General features: G+C 37.1%; 1 long non-coding RNA gene across 1 annotated transcript in view; it reads right to left on the bottom strand.

Moving 5' to 3' along the window:
- LOC145685752 (uncharacterized) overlaps nucleotides 1-16,202 on the bottom strand; it is a 54,242-nt gene extending 38,040 nt beyond the window's left edge. Inside the window, exon 1 of the long non-coding RNA XR_014131481.1 lies at nucleotides 16,064-16,202. This is a non-coding gene — a long non-coding RNA (uncharacterized LOC145685752). The remainder of the gene's footprint in view (nucleotides 1-16,063) is intronic.

Raw genomic sequence — 16,202 nt, 5'->3', positions numbered from 1 at the left:
GAAATGGGTATACTATCCCTATTACCAACTTTAGCTACCTCGTTAATTAATTTCCAAGCCTCTTTACATTTATTGGACGCTGCCTCAATTTTTGCTATATTATATAATTTTTTTGTTTGATTTAACGCTAATTTATAATCCTTCTTTGTTGTTTTCATTTTTATCCCATCTGTATAATGCCAATAATGACAACTGTACATTTCCTAGTTGCAAGTTCATGTTCATAATATTTCATGCCACAGTTGTAAAAGCAATCTGGGGGGGTATGAGACGAAGTGTGAAGTGCTTGCTGCAAGCCAAATCATAAAAACAGGAGCAGGAACAAAGCGTTTATCTTTTGTCGATTGCAGTAATGGCGGTAGGTTATTGTTATTCTATTGTGTAGTTGTAGTACATACATGCATTGCAAAATCCTCGTCAACAGCAAACCTTAGATTAAGTGTGGAACAATTAGTTGTGAATTGAATTAAGAGCTCCGAGTTACGTTAAAGGCGATTGATTCTAGTATGGTTCAAATTATTGTGGTGTGATATGTAAAACAAGAACTGTGGTGGAACATTCACCGAAAAAGTAATGGTTGCAAAGACTTTCATATGTTTGTTCTCGTAGAAGAATAAAGTTAAGCTAAATTACCCAATTAGATGAGTAACTGAGCAAGTGAACATATTTAACGTTTAAGTTTAAGGATTAAATTCCGGGTTGTGGAGCCAGGACCAGTAAAAAGATTTAGAGGAGAAATTAAGTAGCAACATGTTTTGTATTGAACTTCGGGTGGGGGATCCCGTGGAAGTAGCTAGTTTTCATATAAAAACGTTGTAAATTGGAACTATTTCTTAGTCGCGTACGCGTAATAATGTTGTAATTCAACATGAAAGAAGCAGTGATGCTTTTACTCGATTCTAGATGGGTGTAGCGTTTTACTTACATTGAGAAAAATCCGTTCTCTGGACAGTGGTATATTTTATATACAAATATACGGAATCCTCTTGCTTACTACAAAAATCAGAACGGACTATACGTTATCCGTGTGCTACATAGGCACTGCCCTTAGGTGTTACATCATGACGTTGCAGGATGTCTTATGTCTAACAGTGTTCCTTATATTACATACATACATACATATATACAAATATGTTACCTTCGTCAGCTATATGAAAAATGAAATGAAATCTTTGAGTTTTACATCTCACGGTTATGCCGGTTAGGTGAAAGGAGACGGTGATGATGAGTAATGAATGAAATAGTGGAATGAAGAAAGTGGGAGGAAACGGGAGAACCCCGAGAAAACCCACGCACACGGTGTTTGTCCACCACAAAGTCCACTTGGCGGGGCTGGGATCGAACCCGGAACCCTCGTCAGCTATATGTTATATATATATCTCCCAAGGTCCGTCGACCCTACTGTTCCTTTCCTCTTTTAAGGGGGTGTCTACCCATCATCAGAGGCTTCAGAATCTCCATAAGGTAACATGTAAACTTTAATTCGTAAATATCTTACAAAATACTGCACTTAGAAACTTGCAATTTTCTATACGAATACCAAAGAGCAATACAAAGGAGGTGGTTATCTCAATTTTAAACTTAATGACTTAGATTAATTGTAATAATTACTTCCGTAATGAGGTGATCACTATTGCAGGTAAAGGATCAAAAGACCACTTTCATACTTCACAAATTACTACAGGTGGCATTCTTTGAAGAAGACATGCTGGGGAAGGATGCATTCTGGCAATTTGAACAGCGAAACTCATGTCTATCCCTCCATTTTCATGATCATTTACGCCTTGAGCAGTTTCCCTCACCACTCCCCGCCCCAGACGGCAACTACCTGAATTTGCCTTTTCGATGGAAACTGGAGTGACTCAAGTGTCAACAAAATACTTGGTAGAACAAAGATAATGATCTTTGAAACCTCAGTATCGAACATATGTTTCCGATTGCTTTTCTACATCTTTTTTTTTTTTTTCTTTCTTGAAACGGATGGATTCTTCTTCCAAGCAGTAGCTTTCACCTCTCTGCCACTCAAAACTATACAACGAAGAAAAGTCTAAATGTTTCTTATTTACCTATCTTTTGTTTTCTGGAAGGATAGGTTTCATTTCATTTTATATTATTTATCATAGAAAACAGACAGTGCGACGCTTCTGCGGTTAGAATGGACTAATTGTATGCAGGGGTGGCAAAAACCAATTTTCCTTGTTTGGTTTTTGAATAACTAGAATTTGGTTTACCTACTCCTTTATATATTTTCCATACCCGTGTGTGCACGTGTGTGAAAAAAAAGAAAGAAAAAGTAAACGAAAAAACTAAAGAACTGCTTGATGGATCATCACCAAATTTGGTCAAAGTATAGTCAAGAGTAAGGAATTTTATTTGTCATTAAAACCACCTACCCAAACGGGAAGTGATTTAAATAAATCATTTCTGGTTTGACCTTTGATTACCATAGATCGAAAACGGCAATATCTAGTGAGATTCGGTTTTCTGCTTCGTAAGAATATATTTAATATCTATTATTAACTCTACTACAACCTACAATGGTTCAAATCAGCTATAATTTCTGTTTTCAATAAATATTGATCTATATATAGCAAAAACGGTTAAAAAAATAGATGAAAACGGTTTCTTCCAATCGAGCAGCTCTCAAGCGTCTCAAGTGTACTTTCATCTCCTCTTGTGATCTTCAATTGAAAGCTCGGTTTCAATAGCGATCTCCATAGAATAAGAATGAAGCGGGTTTTTGTTTTCTATTCAGCTTTCTAAAAATAACTACTATATTCTGTCTTCCAAAAGATGTGGAAATCAACTACTTCCGATTTTAACTTTGAAGGCTATAGAATAAAAACTGTAATAGATAAGAAGCGGTTTTCTGCAATTAATTAGGCGTTCCAAGAATATATTTCGTCTCTAGTCTAATCTCTCTACTAAAACCGGAAGTGGTAGAAATCTACTACAATTTACAGTTTCAATATTAATTGTGAAAATATCGTACCACAGACACCAAACTCCATTGCGTGATGTACACGTGGCACTGCTACTTGTTTTTGAACCGTTTTCTTTATCTTGTGGATAATCATGGCCTCTATTTTTTAAATAATAAAATAAGTGAAACTCGAGGTCATATGTAAACTAGTTTTACAAATGATTTACCAGTAGAGCACAAATTATTTACTAGTCTGCCCATTCATTACTGTTCAAGATTGAATAAGCCAAACCGAGTAGCGTGTCTGAACAAAGGAGTGAGTTAGGGAAGCTAATACATAAGATTATTTGCATGAATAAAACCTACTTTAGATTTGTAATAAGGGATAAGAAATCTTAAACATCTGAGAGGTTATTTGGTTCACACAGTTACAGTTAAAATTGATAAGAGAATAAGATAGATTGGGCTAGAGCCTAAGTTGGGATAAAGCGGGAAGTATAAAACACATTTTTGTAATGAAAGTCTTGATTCTGAGCGAAAACAGCTAATTGACCTTTGACCTCGAGTTAGACCGGTTTGCGGTCACTTCTTAAGATAGAGACCGAGATCAGTCGAATTAGCACCCTCAAGTTGCAGTTATTCATTTTTTTTTTTAAAGAAGGGGCCATGACTACAAAACTTTTACTTTATTTAGATTACATATGGATAGAAATAAGTTTTTTCTAGCCCGTTCTTATGTAACAGGGGGGTTATGAAGGACGGGACCTACAGTTTAAAGTGGGTTACAAACCATTACTCGGTTTGAATCGGAGAGAAATTGTCCTCTAGCTGGGCTCAAACGTGGGACCCCTGCCTGATTACAAAAGTGACAGTTCTACAGACTTATCCACGGAGAACACCTGGTAAAGATATATTGTACTGATCTTGCATGTAATACTGTACTTGTGAATATTTTAAGAATCACTTTACAAGAAGAAAAAAAAACTGCACAAGTGAAATCAGTACAAAGTACAGAAGATATACTTTATTCCTCCAAGTTAGTTCACAGAGTCAAAAATTTAGCGACCTAATTTAATTTGCATATAAATATAAGAAGTGAATAAAGATATGAATCAATTGAGTTCACTCTGGTTCTGAACCATTTATATTATTTTATTGGTTTAAATCAATTGTTTGCTTAACATACACAAACAAATTCTATGAAATTCAATAGGAAAATAATTTTGGATCTTTGGATAATTTTGGATAATTTTAGCACCAGTCGAGCTAAAACTCGACTCGACTCGAAACTCGAGTCAAGTTTAGAGTCGAGTCAAAGGTAATTTTCTCGAGTGGAGTTCCGAGCCGAGTCACTGTTTTTGACGTCGAGTTTCGAGTGAGTCGAGTTTGATAAATGGCTCGCTCGTTCAGCTCGTTTTAACTTGTTTTGAAATAATGGTCTGATTAGACTGGAAAGCGAAAGCCATGAGAAATGTAAGCAGTAGTGTGGAATACTTTTAGTGTTGCTCACGACAAGGAACATTACTCGAATCTCGTCTCGTCTCGATAACGAGACGACAATAATTTTTTATAACGAGACAGCTTCAAGTGTCATGAGCATCAATATAAGTATATACTGTAGCTCTTACTATCAAAGCTGAGATCTGCACGGTCAAATTTTTGAGCTCAGCAGAAGCCCAACCCGAGTGGTGATGTCAATCGGCTCGGCACTCGGTTCAACTGAGTGAACAACTCGAGCCGGCTTGGTTCAGAGGAGCCATTGGCTCGGCCCAATCTCGGTTGAGACGAGCCGTCGACTGGTACAATTGAGCTTTTGGCCCGAGCTTGTTCGGTTGGGATGAGCTACCGACTCGGCTCAGATGAGTCACCAACTCAGCTGAGATGAGCCATCGGCTCGAGCCAGCTCCGTTGAAACGAGTTCATCGCCTCGGTTCCACTCGGCTCAACTGAGCCGATTGCTCGAGTTGGCTCGGTTGGGTGAGCTGTTGGCTTGGCTCACTTCTTGGTTCGGCTCGATAGTGAATGAGCTATGAACCAAGCCGCTCGAGCCACTGACAACCCTAGACCCGAGCCGAGCAGTTTTGAACATGTTTGACCGGCGCCCTATAACTTTTAACAATTTTTGGCTCGAGCCTAAATACTTGCTTCTCCGGAACTCAAACCCAGATCCTCGTGAACAATGGCCTTGCCTCCTGAAGACTTCTCGGCGACCGAGATCGGAAGTCAACTAGTTTTTAGTATACAGGTACACAGGGTTATTGTATTTTTTAGAATGTTACCTATGTATGTTTATTCACGGGAAAGTTGGTTCATCGGGTTCAATCCATCGTTTCAATCTGTTGAATTTAGCTTGAAGTAAAGTTGATTTTTTTTATTACATCCAGAAAAATATGTGTTGAATAGCTAATGTTGCCAGAAAGTAGAAGTAACTACCTGTCACGAATTTAAAATCCCAGTTACTAGAGGGAATTCTGTAGTTTGTATCCATGCAAACGTCTCATACAAACTTAGTGTTGCAAAGGAAAGCTAAATTTCAACCACGTTCTGTATCAAATTGTTGATTCTTCTCTTCAAAGTATATACTCTCCCCTATTTTCTACTGTTGAGGCAGTGTTATTACAAAGAGTTGGAACGTACTAATATGAAATTAGTGGTTAGCAATAATTATCTAACTAGAGTTACTAGTAATGAAGAAATTGGCGTTCTCTACCTGATCTTTGCTTTCGCAGTATACATCATACAGCATGAAACCGCAAGAAGCAAATATTTCAAATTGTCTTGGAAGCAAATATTCTTTCTTTGTAACATTTACAGAAAATCTATCCGCACTGCAGAAACGGAGGAAAGAAATGGGATGAGGGTGGCACCCTGCGGCGTTCTACCACACTCATTGGAAAAGGACTTAAGAGGGGGAGGGAAATACCTGCCTGTCAGCAGGAAATCTGTTCGCGAAGATCACATTGGAACACACAACCTTCAATATATAGTCCATTACAATGTTACTTTAAAAAGTTCATTACTCTTGATCTACGTCATTAAGCGTGAAATTGAAACAATCATTTCATTTCTATTGCTTTTCTGTATACATATGAAAAATTTTAAGTTGTTACGTACCATATTTCGTTAGATATTCATGAAGTAAAGTTTACATGTTATCTTATGGGGACTGAGAAACCAGTGGCAAAAGGTATAACATCCCCTTAAAGTCGCGTCATAACTACCCTTCTTTGAAAACCGAAGATGCAGTAAAATTGTGACGTCACAGCGGGAGCAGAAACAGCTTTCGCTCAAGGTCCTTGTCATTCACCCTTGCTTATTTCTTTGATTTTTGCAGGAAAGTGAGTGATTCTTGCTTTCCTGTGTTAAGAAAACATTAATTACTGTAGTGCTCGTGTTAGCCTATAAGCATGTCGAATTGTACACTAAGTACTTGTCACAATTATAGTAGAAGTACTACGGGTTCCAAAGTTATTTATCATGTATTTCCCTCGGATCCTTTACGGAAAGTTTGGCAAAAGAAATGCTGTCGGAAAGACGTCTTTAAAGTTGAAAACGCCAGCGTCTATTCCGATCATTTTATTCTCGAAGCTTATGGACATAATTTAAAACGTGAACTTCTAAATATTGTACCCAAGAAAAAGTTTAAACAAGATGTGCCTTCACTAAACTTACCATTACCATACGGAACCGTGTTGATGTAAATAATGAAAGAATTAAATGTACGGAAGTTAGGTGTTTAAAGAAAAAACAAATCAGACATTGGCGTTCAGTCAGATGAAATAACTATTGTGACTGAAACAAAAAATAACTCTTTGTTTATGTTATTTTCCGTTTGTTCTGTGGAGAGTGAGGGGCATAAACCAAAAGAAGAGCTCTTCTTTTTACGTAAAGAGAACGAAAAACTGAAGTCTAACAGTGTGTACACAGCCAAAATAATATGTTTACAAACGAAGTTAAAAGAATTGGAAAGCAAATATAATAAAGAATTAATTTCAAAGGCCGGTTCTAAAATATAATATTGTGATCGTTTCAATAAAGTGGTTAATAACCGGGTGATGATATATTACGAAAAAGTTTTACACTAGGCCAAGTAAACATGCTAATAAATGGCAAGAAAAAACTAAGATGGATTGATTAAGATATCATTCGTGCATTAACACAACACGCCTCATTGATAAATTATACAATCATCTGTGGTTACAAGTTCGAATCCCCGTACCCAATGTGTCAACATTTCGAAGTTGTATGCAAAAATTACCGTTTTCTTTTCCTGGTATTCTTACCCCAGTTTTGAAAATTTTGACTTAGCAAGGGCGCTACTTAAAGAGTGTGGAAAAATTTTCGGTGCTTATATTTGATGAATTGAATGTTAATAGGGGCGTATGCTATGACCAAGAGGTTTATTTATTTTTAGGACCCCACAGAAATGTCAGGTGGCAATGATTCGAGGCTTAATAGATGTGTGGAAACAGCCAGTACATTATTATTTCGATAAAACTATGAAAAGTAAAAAATTACTCTTCGAAATCATATCGAAAGTTGAAGTCTCAGGATTCAAGATTCTTTCGAAGTTCAATGGTGGCAATATGAGGCTATGTGGTGGTCTCGTTTCACCTTCTTCCAGGTGGATGGAAGCAATAAAATAGTATAAAGTTATATTTCGAACATTTCAAAAAAACTGTGAATCGAAGAAAAGAAAAAGAATGTGATTGGCCGACCGTTTTATGTCCTAAGAAAGACAATTCGCTCTTGAAACTATTCGACAAGGCTAAGACATACTTCAGAATTCGGTTTTTGAATAGAAAAACACAGGAACTCCGCAGGAGGAATGTTCTTTAAGATAGTGGATGCAAAGCTATTTTTCAAGTGCTACTCAATGCTATAGTGAGTACATATTGTATCTGTATGTAGTCTTTATTTTTATTGCATTTAAAAATTTGTTTTCCTCTACAAATCGCTACGGCGGAACATAGGCTTAGCACACGATATTCACCGCGGTGACGTCACACTACAGCTGGAGAAAGTGGCTACGCAGAAACAGGAGTTATGAAGGGACCTGTAAAAGCGCGGAAGGGTCGACGGACCTTGTATATCTCCATTCGTATGTAAGATCCTGATCGCCTATTTTGTTTCATACGGAAAGTATGTATAGATAGAACACTTATACAGAAAGTATTATAAAACATGCGTTTTCAGTTATACGCTTGCTGTACGTTGTCCAAAAACTACAGGATTTACAAATGTAACCTACGATATTACGTATGCCGCATACGTTTTTTTTTTCAGTGTAGTTTTGAATAACAATATAGTATCTTTTTTTTTTTTTTTAAGCTGTTTTGGTATGTATCTTCTTGCAGTGTAGTGTGCAGGTGGTTCATTTATATTAAACGAGTTTAATTTAAGATTTTAAACAAGAACTTAGTACAAATATTTTTTTAAAAAATGCAATGTAATTGTAATGTTCTGTTACGTTACCTCGAGGTTGTGAGTACGGGGGAGGAACCACAACTGCATATGGAAATCCATTATTAACCTAAAGGGGAGACTGACGGGCCGCGCGGAGCACGGTTGTGTTTAGTTAATGGGGAGTGCGGAGTTGAGAGGGTAGAACGAGCGAAGCGAGAAGCCGAAGTAAGGTGGGATAATGCACTACTAGGTTACTTAGGTTAGGTTATGTCTACTTCGCACTTATCTTAGTACGTAGCCTACTTAGGTTTGTAGAGCTCTCCTATCTCAAGCAGAAACTCGTGAACGATTGTTGGTGGTCTTTGTTCTTTCATTCATTAAGCCATGAATATTCAAAAGATTAACCTCATTATAACATCATGTTTTACAAATGTTACTACTGTCAATTCACATCCAGCGCAAAGACCCTGTACACTTGCAGGCATGTTTACTCGAAAATAATCCACAATCCAACCGTCCTGAACCTAGAGAAAAGTAGTTTCCTCTACTTGCGAATTAGTCCCGTCTTTATAAACGGTTATCAAAAGGTATTACACATAAGTTACGCTTCATTAACATGTCATCAAGCACACAAACAATCAAATTATCAATTTCTTCCAGGTAAATTTTCACAATTTTGATAAAAATGGAAAGTCAACTTCGCAAGTTAACCCTAAACAAGAGCGTAAGTAAAGTTGAATTTCCTTATTTCACAGTAGATCATCTCTCGTTCTTGATCTTAATGTTAATATTACAATGGGACTATTAAAACATTTATATTTTAATTCTAATTCTGTAGTTAGTATTACCCATTTAATAAAATTCACGTTTTTTTTTTATGTAGATTACAGAATGTTAACTTAATGTGTGTGTGTGTGTAGACGGGGATCATAGAATTAAGTTGAAGCAAAATACTTAAGCATTCAAGAGCAGATATGATGAATTGCTGATGTTACTATTTGATAAACTATAATATGTTTGGCTCGCCCCCCCCCTAACTTCTACCGGGCCCCCTCTACATTTTTTGGGCTGGCTACGGGCCTGATGTGCAACAGTCGGCCCTTCTGCCAGCCCGGCCCACAGCAATTTAATCCGGTCTGCCTGACGCGTTATTGAAAATGCATTTCTTACATAATCTCTTAAACTGAGCCGAAGGCTTTTCTTCGGATAACTGATGTCCACCTTGAAAATATCCTCCGCGTTGGAACATCCAATGTAGAGTGTTCCATCGGACATTAACAAACTGGTCAAGTGTTCCACTAAAATAGTAAATAAACAGATTTTTATGCTTTTCCTTAGTAAGTAAATATTTTGGTTGCCATTATAATAGTTTTTATGTTCCTGTGTATCAGTGTACCACGAGCGATTTTATTAATTGAATATGACTATTCAATAAGTGAAAATGTACGTAGTCTCGTACGGCCCTCAACGTTAGTAAGTCTCTGTGGTTGGCTCACTCTCTGTTCCAATTTATACATGTCTGCCATAGTCGAAAGTACAGACCTTATAAAGCTTAAGTTTTAAGTTTGAAGACGTTACGTTCTTCAGTATTTGTTTAGCAGCCATCAATAGTGAACGCTCTCAGTGAATGTATAAACATGTTAAAAAACAAAGGTCATTTTTATGTGATATACGGTAATACTTTCATTTGAAACGTCTCTCAGTCCTATCAATATCAAAGCCGAGCTAGATTCTATTCTGGGAGAGTCTGCTTCTTTGTTTACAACAGTAAAAGAATTGGTGGCAGAGTTTAAATGAGGCCATAGGAGCATCGCAGTGGTCAACCAAATGAAGAAACCATGTCAAATATAGTGAAGAAATGGTACTGGATGACGGTAGACTGAAAGTGCGCGTGCTAGCAGATATGATAGGCATTTTAAAAACTGCTGTACCTCGTATATGGACTGAAAATTTGGACATGACAAAGCTGTGCGCAAGGTAGGTGATGTCATAGGTGTCTCTGGCGGAGGGGTCGAGGGTGACGCGTCCCCCAATATTTTGATGTACAAAATATTCAATATTTTATTCTAATTTAATTTATTTACTAACGACAGAATATCATATAAATAATAATTATTATATTTATTTGCAATATAATATTCAGGCTGTGAAACGATTGTAATCAAGTTCTTGATATACCTTAGGGGGTCCGTGAAGGTAAGCAGAAAGGTAACAAATGCAATCGAAGTTAATAAACAGGTTGAGTTAGGTAGTACCACTTAAATCACTTTCTCTGATGTCCCCCTCAAATTTTACATGCCAGAGACGCCAGTGGTATACACGTGAGAAATAAGGTCAAATAATCCCTGTGATCATATAGTACTTATCTGAAGTGCTTTGAACAGTACACAGTGTTAAGTTGGGATTCAATGGCTTTTATGCAGAGTCGTTCTGACGCGTGATTAGTGCCATACTAAAAAGTTCGACTAACATATGTTTCCTGCAGTAGTGAGGCCTTTAGTATAATGCTAATCATAAGTCAAAACGACTCTTGATAAGCCTCAATATGTTTTATTCTTTTTCTGGTCATTTTACTTACTCAGAGAGCGTGTTGCCAACATATTTGGAAACATAATTTTGTAAAAGAAACACACAATATTGTAAGTTCCCAACATTATTTTTTCCACACAGTTCAGGGATTGTCCAGGAAGGATACGTTTAAAATTTCTCGTTGTTTTACAACCTCCTCTCGTATAAGTAATGATACCCACTTTTCCTTGAAACAGTGTAAAATAATTAGATTGTTATAGCGTTGGATTGGAAATTTCGAAATAGGATAAGAGGTCATGGAAGGGAAAGAGAAAGAGAATCAAATTAAACCTGAGATTTGGTTAGAAACAATTATCAACCAGCACTTAAGATTAAAAATTATAACAAAGTGTATATTAGGGTCTAGGTCAAAATTCCCACATTCAAGAAATGTCAAAACGCCCACATAATGTCATAACTCTCACAGCCAAAACTACCACAGTCAAGAAATGTCAAAACGGCCACACAATCTGTCATAACTCTCACAGCCAAAACTCCCACACTCAAGAAATGCCAAAACGCCAACACGATCGGTCATAATTCCCACACAAATGGACAAATCTCCTAAATGCACGAACGGTCAAAACTCCTACACTCAAGAAATGTCAAAATGCCCACACCATCGGTCATAATTCTCACAACCAAAACTCCCGCAGTCAAGAAATGTCAAAACGTCCACATAATCGTTCATAACCCCCACACAAATGGACAAAACACCCACACATAGCAACGGTCACAATCCCCATATAAATGGACAAAACTCCCACACGCAGAAATTGTCACAACCACCACACAAATGGACAGAACTCCCACACAATCAGACAAATATCCCACACTTTGAAATGTATTGGTTGCACGTCTTGTAAGTTTCACACGCTGAAAATAATAAAAAGAAGTCCAAGGGAGTTTTGATCGTTCGTGCATTTGGGAGATTTGTCCATTTGTGTGGGAATTATGACCAATTGTGTGGGCGTTTTGACATTTCTTGAGTATGGGAGTTTTGTCCATTTGCGTGGCAGGTTTCTCCATTGTGACCGTTGCTATGTGTGGGAGTTTTATCCATTTGTGTAGGAGTTATGACCGTTGGGGATTATGACCGCTTACCCGTGTGGGAGTTTTGGCTGTGGGGATTATGATCGTTCGTGCATTTGAGAGATTTGTCCATTTTTGTGGGAGTTATAACCGATTATGTGGGCGTTTTGACATTTTCTGAGTGTGAGAGTTTTGACCTGCTCCCGTATATTAATGTTTCTTTTTCTTTTTTAAAAAATCAAACAATTTCTCCTTTTTTTTTATCTCTACACGGCGTGTAGTTTGAAATATGGACCACTTGCATACCAAGTGACCTGGCTCCAAAATTGACATTTCCAGGAGTGAAGTTTGAAGTTCAATACAGGTGTCTCAAAAGTCCTCTCACATAGGGTAGTTCTATTATTATCTGAGTTACAACAAAATACAAGAAAAAAACCGCCTCCAAATATGATGTTTTCAATCTAAAGTGAAGGAATTTTTAAAGTCGGACAAGCCATTTGGGCTGTACACTCTTCATGCGCCCAACGTTAAATGAACATGCAACGTTGCCATTTACCTGGACCTACAACGTAAGTGGATGAAGTTATTGTCTTTCATATTAACATGTCGATGGCCAGTCCCCATTTCAAACAGTACACTCCCCCCCCCCGCATTGGGCGCAAAAGGAGTGTACAGCCCAAACGGCTTGTTCGATTAAAAAGATCGACTTTAGATTAAAAACATCATATTTGGGGACAGTTTTCCCTCTTGCATTTTGTTGTAACACTGATAACAGAGTTACCCTAAGTCAGGGGACTTTTGAGACACCCTATATATCATGAACAATTCATATTTCTGTTATGGAGGCTATAAAAACCAGAACTATGTAGTTTATGATTTTATAATTTACTGTTTACATTTTTTTTTTAAAAAAAGAAAAGGTACTCATCTTTAGAAGTGAATGAAAACATTAGTTCACTTTTTTTATTTTTGGAGATAGGTCACTAAAGATCCAAACAGTCCATGTAATCCTAATATTTATTATAGTGAAATTACGGATCTAGTGCATTGTCTGGTATGTGGTATTGAATAACACTGATTCAGCAGGACAGTAATAAATATAGTGCTGAAGTTAATGGCTAGAGTTTAATTGTATATCAGGGCTATATGAGACAAAATCTATCGCTTACAGTGGAACTTTGATCACCCCTCAGCTCTTATCCAAGGCTTGAATTTGCGAACCCATTGGAGATTGAATCTATGAACTTAGGCTCAGAAAGCACGATCCTATACTAGCATACCACATATTTAAATTTTGCAATTTCTAAAATTTAAGGGTAGTGGTTCTAAAATTTACGGGGTGAGCCAAGGTACCCCTGCCAAAATTTAGGGGATGGTCCTAGATACCTCTAAGTCATTGATCTGGGCCAGGGACAGTTGCTGCTGAGCCAGAGACCAAAGGAACATAAGTTTCCTCAAGTCCAAGGACGCCCATGTTGTGGTTTCCAAGGGGGGCAAGTATAAGCGACATTTCAAATGTAGTCTCAAATTTTGCGGTGACTATTCTTAAAAGGTATTGGGTTTTCGATCTTCCGAAGTACAATTTTCTCTAGAGGGGGCGAGCGCCCCACCTTACCCCCCTGATGAGCGCCTTTGCTCAAGTCACTTCAATACTACTCAGAGCTCTTTCATTAGGATCTGATATATTTTTAGAGACGTCACGTTCACTTCTTATCCGAATCGACAGCCACAATCCTTGGTATAGTCGGCAAACTTATTTGTGAAACATGAAAAGAGAGTGAACATTATCTCGCAAAGAACTCTCATTTCCTGGTACTACGATCCCATACTCTAATTTTTAGGTCCCTACGTAATTTTACAAGGATTATATACGAGATGAAAATATTAACTCATGTCTTCTTAGGGTTGCCATCTTTCCGAAGCAAAATATAGGGATTCTTCCTGTAACTAATGACAATAAAAAAAGAAGAAGAAGAAGTTCATATACCAAGCGAACTTTTATCCTTAATAGTAAAATGTATTTGTAGCGAAGAGCGGATTATATTTATCTAATTGAAAAAGGAAAGTGAAGCAATTTACCATACATAAATAATTGAAATTGTATAGTTTTTACTAAAAAAAAATAAATAAAATAAAATAAAGATAAAAATAAATTAAAAAAATGATGATGATGTTGATACTGATGTGTTTCTGTATGATGTTCCCTTTCCTCAAGATATGATTGCGTGAATGTGTCACTGATTGCTGAACGCGAAACCACCGGGCCCAGACGGGTAAGCTATCAACACTCACTGACCCATCCACTACACCAATCATCTCCGGAAAATAGAACTCAAGTTGACCCAAAATATGAAGATTTCTAAGCCTCCTTCATTCTCGCTCGCAGTCCAGTATCCCAATCCGCAGGTTGTAGCCTGCATCCCATCGCGAGATAAGGTTACAAACCACAATCCGACAGAACAAGACACTGACCCAAGAGTGAAACTGACGGTGAGTGCTTCGAAAATCTAAATGTTTGTAGTTACTAACCCAGATAAAATATATATATAAAAAATAATCTCAAATCAAATCTAAAACGCGCAACGGGATGGAATTTTGCGAAGAAAACTAAATGCCTAAAATGAATTTTGTTGATCCTATTAACGAAGTGAAATTTCCTGGCAGGTCTGTGATTCCAACCCCGGTCACACTAAGTGAAATCCATTCTGTGTGTCTTCAAGACGCTATAATTTACTTTCGTTACATTATTCACGTACTGCTTTTCAAAACTCTACTTTCTGAATACTAACAATACTACTAAAGTTAATTTACTACATAGTTTTCAGTAGTTAGCTCTGCACTGGTTAATGAAAGATTTTGTTTCGACTCGCATACTTTATTTACACTAACTTCCTGTAAGATATGAAACAAGCCAAACGAAACAGATAACAAGAGTCGCAAAGGTTATTCAATACGAATTGAATGCTTTACATAGCTGAATGGATAAGGTTATCATTGAATTACATATTCTCTTCACATCTCATGAACAAGTTCTACATGTGTTTAGTTTAGTCGTTTAAAAAAAAATTAAAAATAAGGACATTTACTACAATAATCACATAAGCCTTGTACTACACATGTACTACTTATTACGGCTGTGTGCTACATACTTTATTTTCTTTCCTTCGTATTTTCTCTATTTAGATACCGTTGTGCAAGTGGGGCCAGCGCGGAGGATTTATACTAATAGGGTGACCTCCCTTGTATGAGCTCAGACCTATCCACTTTGATTCCCACAACAAACCATTTCTATCGAGACAATGCATACGCTTAATAAATCCACATGAAAAGAAAGTATACTTAACCTAAGTCCCTAGCCTAACTATCTAACTAACTTAACCTAAGACATATAAAAATCACTTTTATTCAACAAGTTCGTAATATAGCACACACACACCGCCTCTTACCGAGGACATATGGGACGTTTACCATTCAGCTTTCATTTTGTATATTGTTAAAATAAAAAAAAAGTCCTGAAATATGTTCTTAAAATTCGAGTTTCTGTTTCTGGTGAAAGGAATTCAAAATACAGAACGAACGTGTCATTGCTGACGAACATCTCCCATTGCCAATAGTTGTACTAACACCCTTGTTATTAATGTGAGCCGAAACTTTGTATACATTTTGTCTCATCGTATTCAAACTAAAGTGAAGGTAAGCACAAACCAGAGAATGGATTTAATTCTGTGATATAGCAGTACGGAAAAATAATAAATAACAAAAAAAAATATACGAAATTACATATTCAAAATACGATTTTGGGGTGAAATGTATGTACTCGAAAGCACACACATTTCATGGACTGTTGGTAACAAACGTCCACACTGAAACTCCAAAAGAACAATTCCCTCCATTGAACGAGTGGTTTATGCCACATCTTAAAGTCTATATATTGTATAACTTAGGGAAAACTACGCAGCGTTTAGCACATTATATAAGGCATCACAACACCAAAAGAATAAGCCATAACGAAATCCGATGATATAGGAATTTAGCAGGTTAGTTCGGCCGAAAACAACAACTTGAATTTTACTCCTTACACACTTATTTGTTGATATCCTCCATGGAAAAATAGAATACTAGTTACTCTCCTACCTTCTCAGTCCTGGTTTGGTTTTCTCGAAGAAATATCCTACACCACTGCTCTGGCTGAGCAGTTTCACGGTGTTCTAAAAATATATTGGAATTCTGCTTCGAATCCTGGCGACTCAGCTGCACCAACACAATGGCTTAC

This window comes from Thermobia domestica, chromosome 5, assembly GCF_964235325.1.
Source record: "Thermobia domestica chromosome 5, izTheDome1.hap1.1, whole genome shotgun sequence".
Classification (NCBI taxonomy): domain Eukaryota; kingdom Metazoa; phylum Arthropoda; class Insecta; order Zygentoma; family Lepismatidae; genus Thermobia; species Thermobia domestica.
Note: the sequence above shows the minus strand (reverse complement) of the source record. Positions and strands in the feature narration are given on the sequence as shown.